The sequence below is a fragment of the Gigantopelta aegis genome, chromosome 12 (genome assembly GCF_016097555.1).
Source record: "Gigantopelta aegis isolate Gae_Host chromosome 12, Gae_host_genome, whole genome shotgun sequence".
In the NCBI taxonomy this organism is placed as follows: domain Eukaryota; kingdom Metazoa; phylum Mollusca; class Gastropoda; order Neomphalida; family Peltospiridae; genus Gigantopelta; species Gigantopelta aegis.
Window position 1 is genome coordinate 24,881,938 of NC_054710.1, and position 21,847 is coordinate 24,903,784.

The 21,847-nt window shown below is 38.2% G+C and overlaps 1 long non-coding RNA gene across 1 annotated transcript; it reads left to right on the forward strand.

Annotated features, from left to right (window-relative positions):
• Window positions 1–528: 528 nt before the first annotated feature.
• Window positions 529–5,879, forward strand: LOC121386260. Its single transcript, XR_005959619.1, has 3 exons — window positions 529–894; window positions 1,409–1,606; window positions 5,800–5,879. It is a non-coding gene; the product is annotated as an uncharacterized LOC121386260 (long non-coding RNA).
• The last annotated feature ends 15,968 nt before the right edge of the window (window positions 5,880–21,847 follow it).

The window sequence follows — 21,847 nt, forward strand, 5'->3', positions numbered from 1 at the left end:
TGTAAGGACGGGTTTACAAGATCGTGGCCATTATTGAAAGTCTGTTAGTGTCACCATAGTTACAGAATTTTAAACTCTTCTTGGAATACCTCAAGAGGTAATGTTTGCTATTTAATATCTTCGCAGGAAGATTGTGGACGACATTTAAAAAATAATAATTTCTTGTTCCTGTCTTTTTGATATAATGTTACCATAATACAAGTCAACACAGACTGTTTTACAGATCTTCATACCAAGATTGTGGACAGTATATATATGTTTTTAATATTCATCAAAATTATTTAATGTTCCTGAAATGTTTATCGAAATGCACCAAACTACACGTGCTAGAACAATTCAAACCTGACCGTTTTGCACTCTATTGAAGGTGGACATATTATGATTTTCTGTATTCATCAAGATCGTTAAATTTCACATAAAACTAGTTCTAAATTAGCATGTTAATAGAAACATACGACACAAAAACTGTTCATCTGTATTTTTCTTGATCTTCGTATTTCATTTCAGAACAAAATATCTAAGAATAGACCGTCTTTCCGAAATTCAGTCAACACATTATGATGAATTTCCAAGAATTGAGAACTCACTCATTATATTCCATGCATGTGTGCATGATAGTGGTTCCAGTTCTTGTTGCATATGTTCATTCTCAAAGCTGCGGGTCCAGTCCAGTTCGCTATCAAATAGTCTTCACTGGCAAGGCTGTCCAGGAAGACCCGCTGTTCACCGAAACAGGGATCCAGTCGGAAACCTTCTGTCTACTCGTTTGCAAACGGCGTCTTAAAGGATTATGTTCTGGATACGTCTACAACAAAGACCAACAGCGGTGCATGGGATACATCTCGAGGTTAGAACAGCTGACGCAAATAGCACAGGTCGGATCGGTCGGGCTTGGTAAGCAAACACATATTAATGTCGAAAATGTATAGGTATCGTATCGTAGGCAGTTTATCAATCGAGTGACTTTAAAAAACAACAAAACAACCCCCCCCCCCCCTCCCCCCAACCCCACCCCCAAAAAAAAAACACAACCCACACCAACAACAACATCAGAACACATATTATCGACACACTTTTATCGACACATATGATGAAAACAATGTAATGTTCTTTTAAAATAAAATAACATAAATAAATAAATAATGGTGACATGTTTGGGATCAGATCATACTTAGTTAAATTAGAGGCTGGTAGGTACTGGGTTCGCAGCCCAGTACCGGTGTAACATTGAATTCTGACTCCCGTAGAATACTGACTCCCCGGTCAATGTTCTACGTAGAATAATGACTTCCCGGTCATTTTGTCATGTTCATTATTTAGTATGTAATTTTTTAATTACAATATACAAAAATAAGGCTCAGTGGGAGACATCTTATAATTGCTGTAAACTCATGAACTTGTTTAACAGCAGCGAAGTCGTGCCCGTCGCCTCCATCGCTGTCCAACGGCGTCGCTGTCTACAGCTCTGCTGGTAGGAAGTGTCGCCACCTACAAGTGTAACACGGACTACCTGTTCATTGGACTCAGTACGTCAAGTGTATGTGGTCTTTCTGAATCGTGGAGCGGATTTAGCGGTTATTGCACACGTGTTTCCTTCTATAACCCCGTGAGTATCAATTACTTTCTACTAATATGTAAGGTGTATGTAGGTTATTTAAATGACCTGTCATAACTATAGGCTTCTAATTTAGTGGGTCATTGTAATTTTGAAAAACACAACCGTTATAATACTGACTATCGTTTTGGACATCAAAGGTTATTCCCGTGGACTCTCCATATATATATATATATATATATATATATATATATATATATATATATATATATATATATATATATATATTCTTTAGAGCAAGAGGGTCACTGTTTGCCAATCACTCCGTATTTGAATTATTCTTTAATAATCTCAATTTTATTACACAAAAATTATTTTATTATAAAATTAATACAGTTTTCAACTTTTATAATAATATATTATTATAAGTTAAACTAACTGTACCACCGTTAGTGTTTGTTTTGCGGTGTTGTTTGTTTGTTTGTTTGTTTGTTGTTTTATGTTATTACACACAACAAACGAGTAGCGCAAATAGGAAGCGAATTCGAAATTATGTGAAGTTCTGAATTTCTTACATATTGTTTGCTTTTACAAACTTAAAAAAAAAAAAAAAAATTAAAACAAATCCTGGCCCAGAGCACACATTGTGTTCGATACAAGATGCATTGATCACACGGTTTGAAAAAGGAAGGAACGAGATGGTTTATTTAATGACGCACGCAACACATTTTATTTACGGTTATATGGCGTCGGACATATGGTTAAGAACCACACAGATATTGAGATAGGAAACCCGCTGACGCCACTTCATGGGCTACTCTTTTCGATTAGCAGCAAGGAATCTTTTATATGCACCATGTTACTAACACACCATCCCATAGGCAGTATAACATATACCACGGCCTTCGAGGTACCAGCCGTGGTGCACTGGCTGGAGCTAGAAATAGCCCAATGGGCCCACCGACGGGGATCGTTCCCAAACCCACCGCGCACCAAGCGAGCACTTTACCACTGAGCTACGTCTCGCCCCGCGGTTTGAAAATGACTCTTAGATAACATTGAATATATTTGTAATAACACTCAGTGACGTCATAAACGTATTAGATAATATTGAATATATTTGTAATAACACTCAGTGACGTCATAAACGTATTAGATAAGATTGAATATATTTGTAATAACACTCAGTGACGTCATAAACGTATTAGTGGTATGATAAAGTGAAAGTTTGTTTTGTTTAATACGTGGGATTAACAGTCAGGATGGTTCTTGTCGGGCCATATCTTGCATACAGATGCATACAGGGGCATTAAACCACACGTGTAGAAACAACTAGTGATGGTGGTGTGTCACATACAAACACTAGGTGTCTGTCCTACAAATAAATCAAATAATTTGTCTATATTCTGAACATCATATGGTTTTCCATCAAACTCCTGACGGGCGTATCATGTACCTCACCGGTACTCATGTTGTAAAATAATATTTCCAGATTTGAACGTTATCCAAATGAGTTATAGGTGTGTAGATTACTCAAACTTAATATCCGTTTTAACTAGTAGAAACTAGGTCCGGCGACGTTAAAGGTGTGTGTGTGTGTGTGTGTGTGTGTGTGTGTGTGTGTGTGTGTGTGTGTGTGTGTGTGAGTGTGTGTGTGTTTGCGGGAAATAAGTGTGTTTCAGTAACAATACATTATTACATAAAACAGACATTTCAAAATGACAGCTAAGAAAACGTGTTGAATGTAATGTAACGAAGACAAAGTTAAAGTTTGTTTTGTTTAACGACACAACTGGAACACATGGATTAATTAATCATCGGCTGTTGGATGTGAAACATTTGGTAATTCTGACTCGTAGTCATTACAGGAAACCTGCTACCAGGGTTGAACATTTGCAGTCGCCCGACCGTCATTGGCTATGGGCGACTAAGAATTTTACAAATGTATTCCATTGGTCGACCATCGATTTTAGAGTGGCGAGTATGGTACTACCATTTAGAAAGAAACGCACTAAAACAGAATCGAATGGCTAATGTGACAAAACACACCGCGTCTCTGCTTTCGCGAACAACAGATCCGGCAGGAGACGATATTATAGAACATGTTCTATATTTTGACAGCGCCGGACTGACGAAACTCAGTCTCAGCTTCTACGATTTTGGTCTGGGGCTGTAAACAAATATAGCTCAAAACGTATTATAGACACTTGATTTATTTTAAGTCGTCGGCTTATTGTAATGGACTAGATACGCATAATTATCTAGTAAATTATCAAGTGTCGTGTCTATAAGAGGACAGCCACTCCCGAGGAGATCCTTTACTGGAGTGTTCATCCCTCTTGCATCTCCATAACGAGGACTGCCATTTCCAGACTAATTTACTAAAACATGCGCAGTTCTACCTTTTAAGGCTTTAATCTCTTAGTGCTACATTATCTATTACGTCAGAGACAATGCAAGTGAAGCTGCCAAGATTGGTTGTTCTAGCATTTTTCTTTACACATGCATTAAAAAGTATATTTAATATGTATCATTTAATGGTAGTTTGTAGATAAACATTTTTATACATAATGTATTTCTGTTTTCAAAAATGTTACGTGGGTTGGTATGTTTTTTAATATGAACATTTACTTTAATCGTTATGGAATTGCATGCCAATTCATCGTTTTTCTTTTGACGCAAGCGAACTGTATACATGGTTATTATTTGAAATGGTTGTTACTCAACACAGAAAATTCTAGTTTTGATATTCGCTGTGCAGTTCAATTGAATGGCTAGTTGAATTTGAGACGGGCCAGTAAGATATTTCTTCAACTGGCCCTGCTGGCGACAATGGTTTTCATGTTAATCTTCAACCCTGCTGGCGACAATGGTTTTCATGTTAATCTTCAACCCTGCTGGCGACAATGGTTTTCATGTTAATCTTCAACCCTGCTGGCGACAATGGTTTTCATGTTAATCTTCAACCCTGCTGGCGACAATGGTTTTCATGTTAATCTTCAACCCCCCTGCTGGCGACAATGGTTTTCATGTTAATCTTCAACCCTGCTGGCGACAATGGTTTTCATGTTAATCTTCAACCCTGCTGGCGACAATGGTTTTCATGTTAATCTTCAACCCCCCTGCTGGCGACAATGGTTTTCATGTTAATCTTCAACCCTGCTGGCGACAATGGTTTTCATGTTAATCTTCAACCCTGCTGGCGACAATGGTTTTCATGTTAATCTTCAACCCCCCTGCTGGCGACAATGGTTTTCATGTTAATCTTCAACCCTGCTGGCGACAATGGTTTTCATGTTAATCTTCAACCCCCCTGCTGGCGACAATGGTGTTCATGTTAATCTTCAACCCCCCTGCTGGCGACAATGGTTTTCATGTTAATCTTCAACCCTGCTGGCGACAATGGTTTTCATGTTAATCTTCAACCCCCCTGCTGGCGACAATGGTTTTCATGTTAATCTTCAACCCTGCTGGCGACAATGGTTTTCATGTTAATCTTCAACCCTGCTGGCGACAATGGTTTTCATGTTAATCTTCAACCCTGCTGGCGACAATGGTTTTCATGTTAATCTTCAACCCTGCTGGCGACAATGGTTTTCATGTTAATCTTCAACCCTGCTGCTACATGTTTTTCTAATGCAGAATCGGATCCTTTATGTGCACTTTCCCACAAACAGGAAAACACATACCACGGCCTTTGTCCAGTTGTGGTGTACTGGTTGGAACGAGAAAAAAACTCAGTCAGCTGAATGGATCCACCAAGGTGGTTCGATCCTGCTACGTGAGCACCTCAAGTGAAAACTCAACCGACTGAGCTAAATCCCACCCCTAGTGGGTATGAATGGATGTGGATATTGTACACTTTTGATGTGTAATACTCATGCAATTTCGTGTAGTAACTCTAAATATAATGGGGCGGGATGTAGCCTAGTGGTAAATTGCTCGCCTGATTCTCGGTCGGTCTAGGTTCGATCCCCGTCGGTGGACCCATTGGATCATTTTCGTTCCAGCCAGTGCACCACGACTGGGTTATTAAATGTCGTGGCATGTGATGTCCTATCTGTGGGGCCTTGCGGCTTTAGGAAAAATGTAGCGGGTTTTCTCTGATGACTACGTGTCAGATTTACAAAATGTTTGACATCCAGTAGCCAATGATTGATTAATCAATGTCTCCAGTGGTGTCGTTAAAAACGAAACAAACTTTTAAAAACAAATTCTAATCATATTTCTGATTTCTTTTCCAGGCAGTACCATTCTTACAGAATATTCCTGGAACAGTTAGTAATGGGTGGACGGTGGAAATCTTAGGCACAGCCCTTTCCGGGTAAACATAATGATACATGCTAACACATTCCACCATACGTGCCGGACTGGTTTATGGAGTGGTTAAGCTCACACCCACAGCGAATTTAACAAGTCAATCTGTAGGCGTAAGACCACTACCCCAACTTATCTCTTACTAACCACTAACACCTAACCCCTAACCCACTGTCCCGTACAGAGACTGCCCAAATAGCTGAGGTATGTTTCCAGGACAGCGTGTGCTTGACAATCAATTGGATAACAAATAAACGTGAAAATCAGTGTAAAAAAGAAACAAACACCACAAGTTTTAGTGTGACACGGAAGGGGAGGGGGATGCACAGAAGAACAAGGATAAAAACAAATAATAACGATGATGCTGACGATGGTAGTGATGATGATGATGGTGTGATGGTGATGATGATGATGGTGGTGGTGATGATGATGATGGTGATGCGATGATGATGATGGCGGTGGTGGTGATGAAGATGATGATGGTGGTGGTGGTGGTGATGATGATGATGGTGATGATGATGATGGTGATGGTGATGATGATGACGGTGGTGGGGATGATGATGATGATGGTGATGCGATGATGATGATTGCGGTGGCGATGATGATGATGATGATGGTGGTGATGATTATGGTGATGGAGATGATGATGGTGATGATGATGATGATGGTGGTTGTGGACATGGTGATGATGATTGATAATGGTGATGATGACGATGACGATGATGATGATGATGATGACGATGATAATGATGATGATGATGATGACGACGATGATGATGGTGATGATGGTAATAAAATCAAGCGAACAAACATACACAACTGCATCACCACATTGGGGCGGTATTTAGCTCACTCGGTTCAGTGCTCACCTGAAGTGCCTGCGTCGCAGGATCGAACCACATCGGTGGATCCATTCAGCTGATTTTGCTCGTTCCAATCATTCCATCACAACAGGCCAAATACCGTGGTATATTCTTTCCTGTCTTTGAGAAGGGATACTACGAGTCAGGATTACCAAATGTTTGACACCCAATAGCCGATGATTAATTAAAGTGCACTAGTGGTGTCGTTAAAGAAATCGAACTTTCCATCACCACATTAACCCATTTTCTGGACAGACTACGAGTCAGAATTACCAAATATTTAACATCCAATAGCCGAAGATTAATTAATCAAAGTGTTCTAGTGGTGTCGCTAAACAAAACGAACTTTACATCACCACATTAACCCATTTTCTGGAAAGACAATCTGTATAGCTAACGTTTGTAAACAGATGAGCGTGCTTGAACTTTAAATTAATATAACCATGGACAGAAATTTATTAAAAATGATAAATGCCAACTATGTTTCAGAATTGGAATTGATTTGAGACGCGGAAGTGACATCATCCTTTATTTGGGAATTCGCTTCAGTACCAACAAAGTGGTCCGGAACTCACAAATTAATAATGGCTGGGGTCCAGAAGAGAAATCTCAGCCATATTTCCCATTCGCCGTAGGAAGACCATTCAATCTGACAATCGTGGTGAAGGATTCTGACCTTAAAGTAAGTTAAGATAATAAAAACAAAACCGCAACAAACTACCGAGAAACACAAGAGAGAGAGAGAGAGAGAGAGAGAGAGAGAGAGAGAGAGAGAGAGAGAGAGAGAGAGAGAGAGAGAGAGAGAGAGAGAGAGAGACAGACAGACAGACAGACAGACAGAGACAGACAGACAGACAGACAGAGAGAGAGAGAGAGAGAGAGAGAGAGAGAGACAGAGAGAGACAGAGAGAGAGACAGAGACAGAGGAAGAACGATATAGAGATCGAGAGAAAGATCCTGTAATCAGCGGTCACCTGCCTTAAATTACCTCTTTTTTCCCTCCAGAACAATTTATATAGTAAATGAACCTGTACTAAACGCTCACCTCTGTAACGCGGCCAGCGGTCACCTAAATAGGATCCAAATCTCTAAAATATCTGTATTAAGGGGCCAACAACAATGATAAGGTGCAGCAAATAATCGGTCTTAACAACTTCAGGAATACTAGTACCGATTCAGTCCCGACATCTCTACTGTGTATCAATTAAGAAAGTATGACTCTGCAATGCATCTACATGTAATTGCCTCTGGTTAGGCTACTCTTGACATTCGTAGATTCACTTACTATGGCAATACACCGTAAGAAGTAAGAATTAATTAATTAAATAGAAAAAAGAAAACAAACTTGTCGAGAACTGTTAATTTAATACATTCAATTTGCATTTTGTCTGAAGGAGACAACATGTCATACATTGATTTATAGTCACCTGTGAAGCACACAATCGTTGATTACCAGTACCGACGGTAAAACAAGAAACAACAACAAATGTTTTAAATACTATTAATGTGGCAACCTTTAATCAGCGGTCACCTGTCTTAAGCGATCAGTTATATATTTATATATATATATATATATATATATATATATATATATATATATATATATATATATATATTCGCAGGAAAATAGTTCCTGTGCAGCAAATAATTGCTTATAGAATATAGTTTACTTGGAATCTGATTAGAAAAAATTAAAAAAATTAACGTAAAACCATTGCCTTCGATATTCCAGTGGTGTGCTGTCAATTCTGGATTTAGTTCTTCTTTGTGACAGGGTTTCTTGATTTTTTTTATAAAATCCACTAGCCATGGGACCAGTGATTTTAAAAACTCACTAGCCATGATTAAACATTCACTACTTTACTTTAAATGCATACAGTTTTACTAAATAATAGTAATAATAAGATATATTGCCTAGCTAAAGAGGGAGATAGAGTTTAAAAACACTAACATTGGCGGTTTGGGGTTGGGGCAGGATATTCATAATAACAAAATAGACTTAACTGCAACATTTCACAAATGTTTTTCAGTAGCCGTCGGACATGGCAATATTAGTTATTTACTAGCCAAGCATTTAATATCACTAGCCATGGAAGTGGGACTACCATAATCTAGAAGCCATGTTTGTGATCACAATTTGCATTGCTAACATTCTTGGTCACGTGATCCTGTTTGACGTCATTTTGTTCTTATTATTGGACTATTCTATGGATTATCATCATTCAGAAAACCCCCACATTTTGGTTGATATCTAATCGTCGTCAGTGTGATGCCACGTCTACAAGAAAATGAACTTCTTCGAACGATCTGTTTAACTGAGGTTAGAATGGCACAAACTTCGTTGGCGGTCAGTTTGTAGTTCATACGTGTTAATCAGAAGAATATGCAGTGTCTGCGGGGATTTTCTCGACAGTTTAGGGATACTGGAGATCTTCCATGTTTAGGGAGTCAACACATGACGTCCCGTTAATAAATCGTAACTATTAAGCGCGTTCACATATAGAATCATTTGGAAATGACAGGTTTAACATTCCAATACATCCCTGAGTTAAGGCCAATCAGTGGAAGAACTGTACGCAACCGGTTAGCTGATAACAAAGTACGACTATGACCGAACACCAATACGTTGTTGTGTTACATCGTCACCGACGGCGCACCAAGAAGTGTGTAGACCATATTTTAGGTTCAGAAGACAGGAGAGGATCACTATACTTTTAACAGATAAATACAACACAATACTTTTAATTTTTTTAAGAAAATGTGAAAGAGATATATAGAGAGAAATACAGAGCGAGAGAGAGAGAGAGAGAGAGAGAGAGAGAGAGAGAGAGAGAGAGAGAGAGAGAGAGAGAGAGAGAGAGAGAGAGAGAGAGACAGACAGACAGACAGAGAGAGAGATGCATACTTGAACAACAATAAATACGTTTCTTTCTGAAGGACGAAAACCACGTTAATATGTCTCTATCCACTAAAGATTAAGGGACATGCATAATGGGCAGCATTTTATCCGAAAACTACAGTAACTTTAAGTTGATATGCTTACCCTAATACTTTAAGTGCTGCTGTCATTGTCTCAGTTTATAAACAGAGGGGTATAACTCTGATCGGAACAACTATTGTTTATGCCTCATGCCCAGTGTACTTGGTCATTTCTTTACTCATATAGTAAGGAGTATCGACCCCCCCCCCCCCCCCCCCCCGCTATATCGAGCTATCTACGAATGCATACACCAGAAGTATGCATGTAACTTCTCTGTCTGTGTGAAAATTCATATACACATCCATCGCTACTTCCTCGGTAGCAATAGCGTACATGCATGTGGGGTAGTAACTTTCGTATTTTCTGTCCACCTCTCGATCTACATCTTTTTCTCCTCTCTAGCTGTCTCTTTCTCTGTCTCGTTCTCACTAACTTCCACTCTCCAAACTATCCAAATAACCATACGTTATTCACCAAATAACAGTTTAAAAATCTTTGTTTTTCCAGATGTATGTGGATGAGACCTTCTTTGTTTCTCGTGCAAATAGAGCTAACAGCGCAGTGCTAAACAAACTAAACATCTGGAGAGGTTGCAATCTTCATTCAGTTAAATTCATCTATTAATAGCTATAACATCACAAATAGAGCTAACAGCGCAGTGCTAAACAAACTAAACATCTGGAGAGGTTGCACTTTTCATTTAGTTAAATTCATCTATTAATAGCTATAACATCACAAATAAAGCTAACAGCGCAGTGCTAAACAAACTAAACATCTGGAGAGGTTGCACTTTTCATTTAGTTAAATTCATCTATTAATAGCTATAACATCACAAATAAAGCTAACAGCGCAGTGCTAAACAAACTAAACATCTGGAGAGGTTGCAATCTTCATTCAGTTAAATTCATCTATTAATAGCTATAACATCACAAATAGAGCTAACAGCGCAGTGCTAAACAAACTAAACATCTGGAGAGGTTGCACTTTTCATTCAGTTAAATTCATCTATTAATAGCTATAACATCACAAATAAAGCTAACAGCGCAGTGCTAAACAAACTAAACATCTGGAGAGGTTGCACTTTTCATTTAGTTAAATTCATCTATTAATAGCTATAACATCACAAATAAAGCTAACAGCGCAGTGCTAAACAAACTAAACATCTGGAGAGGTTGCAATCTTCATTCAGTTAAATTCATCTATTAATAGCTATAACATCACAAATAGAGCTAACAGCGCAGTGCTAAACAAACTAAACATCTGGAGAGGTTGCACTTTTCATTTAGTTAAATTCATCTATTAATAGATATAACATCACAAATAAAGCTAACAGCGCAGTGCTAAACAAACTAAACATCTGGAGAGGTTGCACTTTTCATTTAGTTAAATTCATCTATTAATAGCTATAACATCACAAATAAAGCTAACAGCGCAGTGCTAAACAAACTAAACATCTGGAGAGGTTGCACTTTTCATTTAGTTAAATTCATCTATTAATAGCTATAACATCACAAATAAAGCTAACAGCGCAGTGCTAAACAGACTAAACATCTGGAGAGGTTGCAATCTTCATTCAGTTAAATTCATCTATTAATAGCTATAACATCACAAATAAAGCTAACAGCGCAGTGCTAAACAGACTAAACATCTGGAGAGGTTGCATTCTTCATTCAGTTAAATTCATCTATTAATAGCTATAACATCACAAATAGAGCTAACAGCGCAGTGCTAAACAAACTAAACATCTGGAGAGGTTGCACTTTTCATTTAGTTAAATTCATCTATTAATAGCTATAACATCACAAATAAAGCTAACAGCGCAGTGCTAAACAGACTAAACATCTGGAGAGGTTGCACTTTTCATTTAGTTAAATTCATCTATTAATAGCTATAACATCACAAATAGAGCTAACAGCGCAGTGCTAAACAAACTAAACATCTGGAGAGGTTGCAATCTTCATTCAGTTAAATTCATCTATTAATAGCTATAACATCACAAATAAAGCTAACAGCGCAGTGCTAAACAGACTAAACATCTGGAGAGGTTGCAATCTTCATTAAGTTAAATTCATCTATTAATAGCTATAACATCACAAATAAAGCTAACAGCGCAGTGCTAAACAGACTAAACATCTGGAGAGGTTGCATTCTTCATTCAGTTAAATTCATCTATTAATAGCTATAACATCACAAATAGAGCTAACAGCGCAGTGCTAAACAAACTAAACATCTGGAGAGGTTGCAATCTTCATTCAGTTAAATTCATCTATTAATAGCTATAACATCACAAATAAAGCTAACAGCGCAGTGCTAAACAGACTAAACATCTGGAGAGGTTGCAATCTTCATTCAGTTAAATTCATCTATTAATAGCTATAACATCACAAATAAAGCTAACAGCGCAGTGCTAAACAGACTAAACATCTGGAGAGGTTGCATTCTTCATTCAGTTAAATTCATCTATTAATAGCTATAACATCACAAATACAGCTAACAGTGCAGTGCTAAACAGACTAAACATCTGGAGAGGTTGCACTCTTCAGTTAAATTCATCTATTATTTTTTTCTGACGGTGAGCCCATTTGGGCTATTTCTCGTCACAGTCAGTGCACCACGACTGGTATATCAAAGGCCGTAGTATGTGATATCCTGTCTTTGGAATGGTGCATATGACAGATCCCTTGCTACATATTTAGTTATGAGATAAATACAGCAAAAGACATGGCCTGCTCCGAGTAGCTACTACTACTACTTGTCTGCTGCTGCTGCTGCTACCACTACTACTATTACTACTACTGCTGCTGCTACGACTTATGATACTGCTGCTGCGTACGTGCTACTCTGCAACTGCTAATGCTACATTTACGTCTACATCTACATACCGATTGGCTATTCAAATCCAGTTGCGACGGTAAAACAAGCATGAACCTGTTGGATATTTAGGGGATTCCCCAAGAGCCTATTTGCATATTCATACGCTATTTCTCGCGATTTAGATGATCGTACTTACTATTAAAATATCAACGTTTAATCTTTGTTATGAAGCAAAATTCGTACTCCTCTAAATTTCATGACGCAAATGTTGTTTATACACTTTCGTGTGACTTCATGTAGTGAAGCTGAATTATGAATCTTCGTTATCGAGCACCAGTTGTCGTGATGCGTATTCGGAATAAATAAAATCTGTAATACTGGTTGGTATAGTTGTTAAAGGGACATTCCTGAGTGTGCTGCAAATTTTGAGATGTTATCGACTAAAAGAAACTTTTTAACGATTGTAATTACATAAAATATTAGTGACTATATTAAACGTGTTTCTAGTCGTTCTGCTATTTGTACTAGGCTAAATTTCATTTTATTTCCTAAATTAGACAAAATTAGGGTGTGGGCTTCTTACAAATATTAAGATGACCAGAAAGCACATTCAATATACAGACACTGATATTCTAAACAAGAAAATATATATTAATATGCAACTTTAATCGTAGAGCTATTTTACAGCAAACTCAGGAATGTCCCTTTAATAAAGCAATAAATGACAAAAAAGTGATATTAGGAGCAGCTGTTGTATTTCGTTTATCGACATTTAAGAAAACTTACTACAGTGACATTCCATTAGTGACGTATGCATTCTCTGTCATTAAAAACCCAACTACATTTCAATAGCAACTTTACACTGAAAGCTGTCCAGCGTCCTGAAAACAAAAGACATTAAACACTAGTTTATTTTTATGTAATGACATCAAAGATGACGTCATTTCAATTCATAAAAAATAAAAAACCGCTTCACATATCCTTACGTCATTTGAATAATGGGTAATGGCAGACTGAAATTAAACTTGCGTGTACAATATACAAAAACACGCTGAATTAAGCTTGATACTATATTGTATAGAGATTATTACCCTCGTGTGTTTCGGTATCGTCAATAAAATAAAAGTGAATTAAAATGTATTGTGAAGAGTTTATGCATACGGTGTGTACATTAGGGTCTCCGCGAGTACCCGAGTACTCGGGCACGGGCCGAGTTTAGCAAGACTCGAGTCCATTCACAGGACTCGAGTACCCGTTCAAGTAATAGCATAGGATAACATACTGACGTGCCTATGTCCAATCAAGGTTCAAACACCGTGCAAGGAAGAGAATTCGTATTTAATTCTATTTTTCCGTCATTTTGCCAGATGCTTGCAGCCGATTACGTTACAGGGTTGTGAGAATGCGTGCAGTGCAATACAATGACATGATTTGGCGTCCCTTTCCAGCGCTGGAATTAAGGAGCACAGTGCTATTTTACTTTATTCCTTAATTTCATTATCATCTAAAGTCTCGGGTACTCGGGTTCGGGTCGAGTTTGACCCTTGAGTGCTCCAGTCCAATATTTGTGACTCGTGGAGACCCTAGTGCACATCTTTTTTCGGTTCATATTTGCATGAAGCGAAAAAATAATGGTGGTCAATTCTTAAATAAATATGTATATGCGTGCATGCGTGGGTGCTTGCGCGCGCGCGCGCGTGTGTATATATGTGTGTGTTGCATAGAAAACGTTAACAATCATGGACGATATTCAGGAAAATGGTTCAGCAATGACACAAACATTTATCGTTTGACAGATAATTATTTCACCGAAATATGGTAAAACATCGAAATTTTGTCATATGTTTTTCACTAATTTACATTTGACCAAAAATGAGTCTATGGCATTTTTTTAAAGATGATATCGACTAACAGATACTTTTAACGATTGTAATTACATATCAATTATATGTGTATGCATATAAAACGTGTTTCTGATCGTTCTAATATTTGTACTAGGTTAAATTCCATTTCATTTCCTAAAATATTATTCTTTCGTACCTACGAAATTATTTGTAGACAAAATCCAGTTTGGGCTTCTTACAAATATTAAGACGAGCAGAAACACATTGAATGTAGACACACTGGTATTCTAAACAAGAAAATATATTTAATTTGTAAGTTTAATCGTAGACTTATTTTATTAGTCAGAAACATCTTACAATGCAGCAAACTCAGGAATGTCCCTTTAATATATAGAATATAGAGTTTTTGTCAATATGTCTGGGGAGAGGGGAGGTATTTGCATCCCCCCCCCCCCCCCATGAGTGCCAAAGCGTCGCCGGTTTTATATTTTAGGCTTTAAATTATTTTGTTGAGCCTGAAATGCTTAATATTGTTTTTATAACTGTTTTTATTCAGATTCCTTTTAAACTGCTAAACTTCCAACATGTCGGAAATGGGACATCTTGGGTCGTTGCAAGACCCAAAATGTTCCAATTCTAAACATTAGGTACCAAAGCGGCCCAAAATGTCCCAACTGTTAAGTAGTATGTTGAAGTTTGTTTTGTTTAACGACCTCACTAGAGCACGCTGATTTAGTAATCAAACATTTCGTAACTTTAACATAAATAAAAAGGGATATTTTATATGCACCATCCCACAGACAGGATAGTACATATCAAGGCATTTAATACACCATTTGCGGTGTGTGTGTGTGTGTGCGCGCGCGTGTGTATTGTGTGTGTGTGTGTGTGTGCATGCGTGCGTGTGTATTGTTTGTGTGTGTGTGTGTGTGTCTGTGTGTGCGTGTGTGTGTGTGTGCGTGTGTGTGTGTGCTGAATTTGTTAACCTGAATTCAGAAGTTAGAGGTGGATCATCCTATAAACAAAATGTAATTGCAGCCTGTTCTGTCTGATCCCATTCCCTTTTAAAAGCAGAATCCCCATGACGGTTTTTCAATCTGTATTTCTTGTTCTTTTTTCTAGTTTGTTATGGTTTGCTTTTTGGTTTTATTATTGGAGGGTTAGAGGGTTGGAAGGGTAATCCGTTGGTTTGCAATTCATTCGTTTTCTTTGCAAGACTAACTTAAGACATTAGAAACAGTGTTTCTAGGAATACACAACATTTTATTTTGTCGAAATCTCAGTATCTCTGTCAATTATAACGCACATACAACCACCACACCACACAATACAACACAACACACTATAATTCAATACAATAAAACGAAATACTATATTTATTGGGTAAATGTTGCGAGGAAAAATAAAAGCATACAAAAACGAGTTATACCTACAACAGAGATGAAACATCATTGCAGTTAAAAAGTCTAGCCACCGGTTAACATATATACTGAGTCAAATTAAAAACTTCACAATCTAAAATTTGAATAAAGTCAATGGGTGTTGAAAGCAGGTATGTCCTGTCCTGGACGGAGGAGCCGGCTAAGACCGGCACCCGTATCCAAGACAGGCGTGCGCTACAACAGCTTGCTCTGAATGTGCACGTTAAACCCTCTGACCTGACCTTACCTCAAGCAGGTATTTGTCAGGAATAAATATTTTAATGGCAATGTCTACACTCCATTTGAAGCCCATCACATCCCACGTGACCCGATCATAGCACGTGCACAGCACCATTGAGGATAAGTGGTTTTGCATGTGTCACTGTCACTGTCACTATCGGCTGGTTCCAGTCTTTGTGCTCTCAACATTTTGGATTTGGCCTCTCTGGGGCACCCATAGTCACACACCGTGCATGTTAATACCTTTGCGTCTTTGGTTGCTGTTGTTGACGCGTCCGTGTCTTCGCTGTCTGTAGATGTTCTATTGTTCTCGCTGTCGCTTTCGTTCCGCTCTGTTGTTTTCTCTTTGCTTCTAATTACCTCTCTCTGCGCTACTGGCACGCCTCACTGGTTTTCCTTTGCCTTCGTCTCTGGTTGGCTTTTCATAGTTTACGCTGTTTGTTACCGTTTTGCACTGTCTGTTTGGACAACCTTTTTTTCGTGGCCAGTTTCTTTACACAGTAGGCAGATGGGTTGTCGGTGTTTCATAACAATCAGAAAGTCCTGTCCCATGAATTCCGCACAAAGTGGAATGTTGTCATACTCCTCCGTAGTACACACGATTCGGAAATTCCGTACATTGGTTTTTATGTTGCCGATCTTTTTGAAGGAATTACACACCACTTTGCCACAGTTATTTTCCTCAAAGAAATCACTGATGAACATTCCATCAATCTAAACTGGTAACCAGTGAATACGTCCCTCAAACAATCGCTGTTCAGTACCGCACACACCAAAACGCGTTGATCCGATCATAAGTCCTTCAGAACATGCATTTATGAATTTGTTTCTTATTTGACGATCTGTGAAGCCAACGGTGTCGTCCCATTTGGTCGAATTCCCAACTGGTCGAAATGCCAATGGGTATGGGTAACTATATTTACGTGCCCCTATCCACGAGGGTTCAGGCACGCCCACCCCGGACTCGGCCTCTGACATCGCCAGTCGAGAAATAAGTACCCGTCTGTTATATAGCCACTACCTGATTACCTGTGTATGTAATGAACATGGCCTCTTCACGTGTATACACTGACACAACCAAGACGCCCCTACAGTACCTGGACGCCATTGGTCACCTCATGAAGCTGCAGTGATTGTAACATTGTGAGTGTCACATTCTGAAAGAAACTGCTGCTTAAGTGGATATTTGAAAGAAGGAATATTTTAAAATGTTGAAAAATGTTTTGCTTTTTGTGACATAAACATTTTTAGATGGAGACCTTTTTTAATTATTTACAGACATTCACTGCATTCAATACATGGATTATTTCGATATTTGTCATATTTGCATACTTTATGCGTTAAGCGATATCTATACCATCTATACAATAATAATCGGTTTCCAAATAATCTGGAACAGTTCATTATAATGACTGAGGTAACAACATGCATGTCAGTAAATGCATGAATGAATGTTTAACGACACCCCAGCAGGACAAATACATCGGCTATTGGGAGTCAAACTATGGTAATACATAAAGTGGTGATCAACATCAATATAAAACTTCAACATTCAAATAAAAACAGTGTAAAGAACTGTGCAAAAATACAAATATCACAGATAGATTCTGACTTTTACTCAAAATTTCAATTGTATCAATTGTGCTGTATTGGCCATTATCAAAGAGAATGTTACACCCCTGCACCACGGTGAGGTTACAGCACGCGCAGGGGCATGCCAGTAAGACTACTGAACCACATCCATTGTTGTTTTAGCAGTTCGACCAATTGGGAATTCGACCACATGGGAGTAAGCCAAGCCTACAATCCAATCACAAAAGTCTTTCATCTGACTAATTGACTCTATGTCTTTTTTCGGGGCGAGACGTAGCCCAGTGGTACCGCGCTCGCTGGACGCGCGGTCGGTGTGGGATCGATCCCCGTCGGTGGACCCATTGGGCTATTTCTCGTTTCAGCCAGTGCACCACGACTGGTATATCAAAGGCCGTGGTATATACTACTCTGTCTATAGGATGGTACATATAAAAGACCCCTTGCTGCTAATCGAAAAGAGTAGCCCATGGAGTGGCGACATCGGGTGTCCTATCTCAATATTTGTGTGGCCCTTAACCATATGTCTGACGCCATATAACCGTAAATACAATGTGTTGAGTGCGTCGTTAAATAAAACATTTCTTTCTTTTTATTTCTTTTTCAGTTACAAAATCCAATATGGCGTCTCTCACCTTGCTCCACTACAGCGGTCGGGAGGGTCCGTGCACACTGGCTGAAGAAGAACTTTATTACACTCAGGCCGTTACACAACGGCATTAGAGGAACATGCATAATAAATAACATACATTTCACAAGATGGTTTACAGGATGAAATATATAAATAGTGTGTACTACATATTTACAATGGTAGCCACACATAAAAAATAATATACATGTTTTGTCATAGATGCATGATATATATTTATATAAATAATATCAACAGTTTAATGTTAGTAATGGTAGTAGTAGCTAAAGAATAGAGTTGTTGACTAGTTTAATTTCTTGGGTTTGTAAAGACCTTGCAAATTATATTTATAAATGTTGCTAGTTTTTTTAAATACACTTATTTTCTTACTGTTCATTAATTATTTGAATTTGTAAGTACTTGTTTTTTTATAGTGATAGGACTGTAAAAACTCTTTTCGCGATTTATCCAAAAAACTTACACACAAACAAGTAATGGTATTCATCTCCGATATCCGTTTCATCACATAAAGGACATAATCTATCTTCAAATAAAATATGGTTCCATCTTCCAGTTTCTACAGGTAGATAGTGATTTGAAGTTCTAAATTTTATGACACTGGGCCATAATATTTCAGGAATTATATTAAGGTATTGTTCGGAAATAGGGTTTTCTTTAAAAAGTTGATAGGTAGAAGTCGTACGCAGCACTCCCGGATGTCGGTCAGAATGTATCTCTCGGACGACCAAACAGTTCAAGGCAGAAATAAACTCAACTCACACACACACACAAACATCTTCTGTTGTCCTTCTTTCTCTCGCTTCACTTTTCCATTTATCTCTTCTATCTCCCATCTCTCTGTGCTGATCGTCGCGAACCAAGTGTCGGTGGGATGAAACAAATGGCCGAGAAGCGTGTGGATAAAACGACGGCTTTGTATCGTCTCTTCACTGATATAAACGTATTTTATTTTAGTGTAATAGTTATTGTAAGCTAATTTCATTAGTCAACAATATTTAACTTTATTTAATTCTAATAAACGTAGAAAACCTGCAATATACATGCACTGTTCGTTTCCCCCGTAGCGATACACGCAAGTACTCAAAATGCATTTTATGCGAAACAGTAAAAGGTACGTACTTCAAACAAGGTCGGGACGTATCCCAGTCGTAAAGAGATCGCTTGATGCGTGGTCGGTTTGGGATCAATCCCCGTTAGGGACCCATTTGACTATTTCTCGTTCTAGGCAGTACACCTCGACTGGTACAATGAAGGTCATGGCATGTGCTATCCTGTCTGTAGGATGGTGCATATAAAAAAATCCCTTGCTACTGATGGAAACATTTTAACTCTCTAAATTACCAAATGTTTGACATCCAATAGCCAAAGATTTATAAATGAATGTACTTTAGTGGTGTCGTTAAACAAAAAAAAAAACTTCAACATATCTTACTAAAGCAAAACATAAACACATCGCCAAGGTTAATTGTATTTGTTTTCACCGAGTCTCTTTCTGCAAAGTTGATCATATCAAGTATGAGTCTCTATGAATAAACAACACAAACAATATAACAAACATCTACAATATACTGGAATTCTTGCATTATTTAGTTTATTTCTTAAAAACAAGTATACAATATCGAATGGAATAAAAACTACAGACACCTAAAATATAAAGTGCCCGAAAATAGATTTTAAAAAGAATGAAACAACAAACAGAAGCATAAACCCTCCTCACAAAGCCAAACAAAAACTACGTCTCTCTCTCTCTCTCTCTCTCTCTCTCTCTCTCTCTCTCTCTCTCTCTCTCTCTCTCTAACACATCTACAGGTTCAATAAACTCGTGAGTTTTCATTCTCGGAGAAACGTGTGAGAACCTTGATGTGAGATCTAGTCTTTAAATACAGAATGATCGTACCACGTGCCCGTGACGTATCCTATAGTTAGACCACGTGCCCGTGACATATCCTATAGTTAGACCACGTGCCCGTGACGTATCATATAGTTAGACCACGGGCACGTGACGTATCATATAGTTAGACCACGGGCACCTGACGTATCCTATAGTTAGATCACGGGCACGTGACGTATCCTATAGTTAGCCCACTGGCACGTGACGTATCCTATAGTTAGACCACGGGCGTGTCCAAAATATATTTTAGCGATTGCTGAATGGCTGAAGAAAGTTACGCCTATATGTCACATATAGTTCAGCAGGATGGAAATTATAACTTTGTTTTAAAAAGTAACACTAGTAATAAAATTACAATATACATCTGTAAAAATAAACTTATTATTTTATTTTTTTAAAACCAAACCCCAAAACTAAAATTAAATATTATTAAATAGTTTGGCTTCATTTTCCATTGCATCACTAATCAGTGGCATCATTTAAAAAGGACACCTCCAGTGCTGAGGGAATTACCAGCATTGAACATGACGCGGCACACCATGTCATGCATGACCTGGCACACCGCCCACTTATCAGAAGGCTTCGAATATGATATTTTAACAACTGAAATTCAAATTCGGGAAGCATGCAAACAGGTTCGGGCACACAATGCATGTATTTACGTCCACAGACATTCGCCCCATTCCCGCTCTCATTTTCAAATACAGTCAGAGGCGCGCATAATACTATAACCGGGTTTATTTGGTGGTTTTTAAAGGTTTTTAAAGTTTCTAAACACTTTAGATCCGTTTAATTAATCCAAAATTAGTGTCCATTTTTACGGGTTGAACATAGGGTCTGACGGGGCGGGACGTAGTCCAGTGGTAAAGTGCCCGCTCGATGCGTGGTCGGTTTGTGATCAATTCCCGTCGGTGGGCCCATTGGGCTATTTCTCGTTTCAGTCAGTGCACCGCGACTGACATATCAAAGGCCGTAGTATGTACTACTCTGTCTGTGTGCTCATGAAGTAGCCCATGAAGTGGTGACAGCGGATTTCCTCTATCAATATCTGTGTGGTTCTTAGCCATATGCCTAACACCATATAACCGTAAATAAATATGTGTTGAGTGCGTCGTTAAATAAAACATTTCCTTTCCTAAGATCTGCGCCTTTAGAGAGAGAGAGAGAGAGAGAGAGAGAAAGAGAGAGAGAAAAGAGAGAGAGAGAGAGAGAGAGAGAGAGAGAGAGAGAGAGAGAGAGATGAGCCATGTTCAGGACTTTAGTTTGTCAGTCAGATGGGTGTGTCTACATAAATGAAGATACATAATATACACCTTTGAAGAACATCATACAATGTGCACATGAAATAGTTGTAGCGTCTTTGTATTGTGTGTGTAGAAATGTACCTTATGGTACTGGACATTGTTAACGCTTGTATAATTTTGCATACAGTGATAAGCTATTTAGATGCATGTAAGTTATACGCACATACACTACTACAAACAGATATTCCTATGTCTACACATTACGACATATAACATTATCGATGTAAGTGTTAAATATATCTGAATGTATAGCGCATGTAGACAGTACATATATGCAATAACATGGTATTAAATAAAGAATGCATAAATACATATTATATAGTAAATTCTGGTGTGCATTTAGGTAATCAATACATGAAATAAAAAGAGGATATGGAAT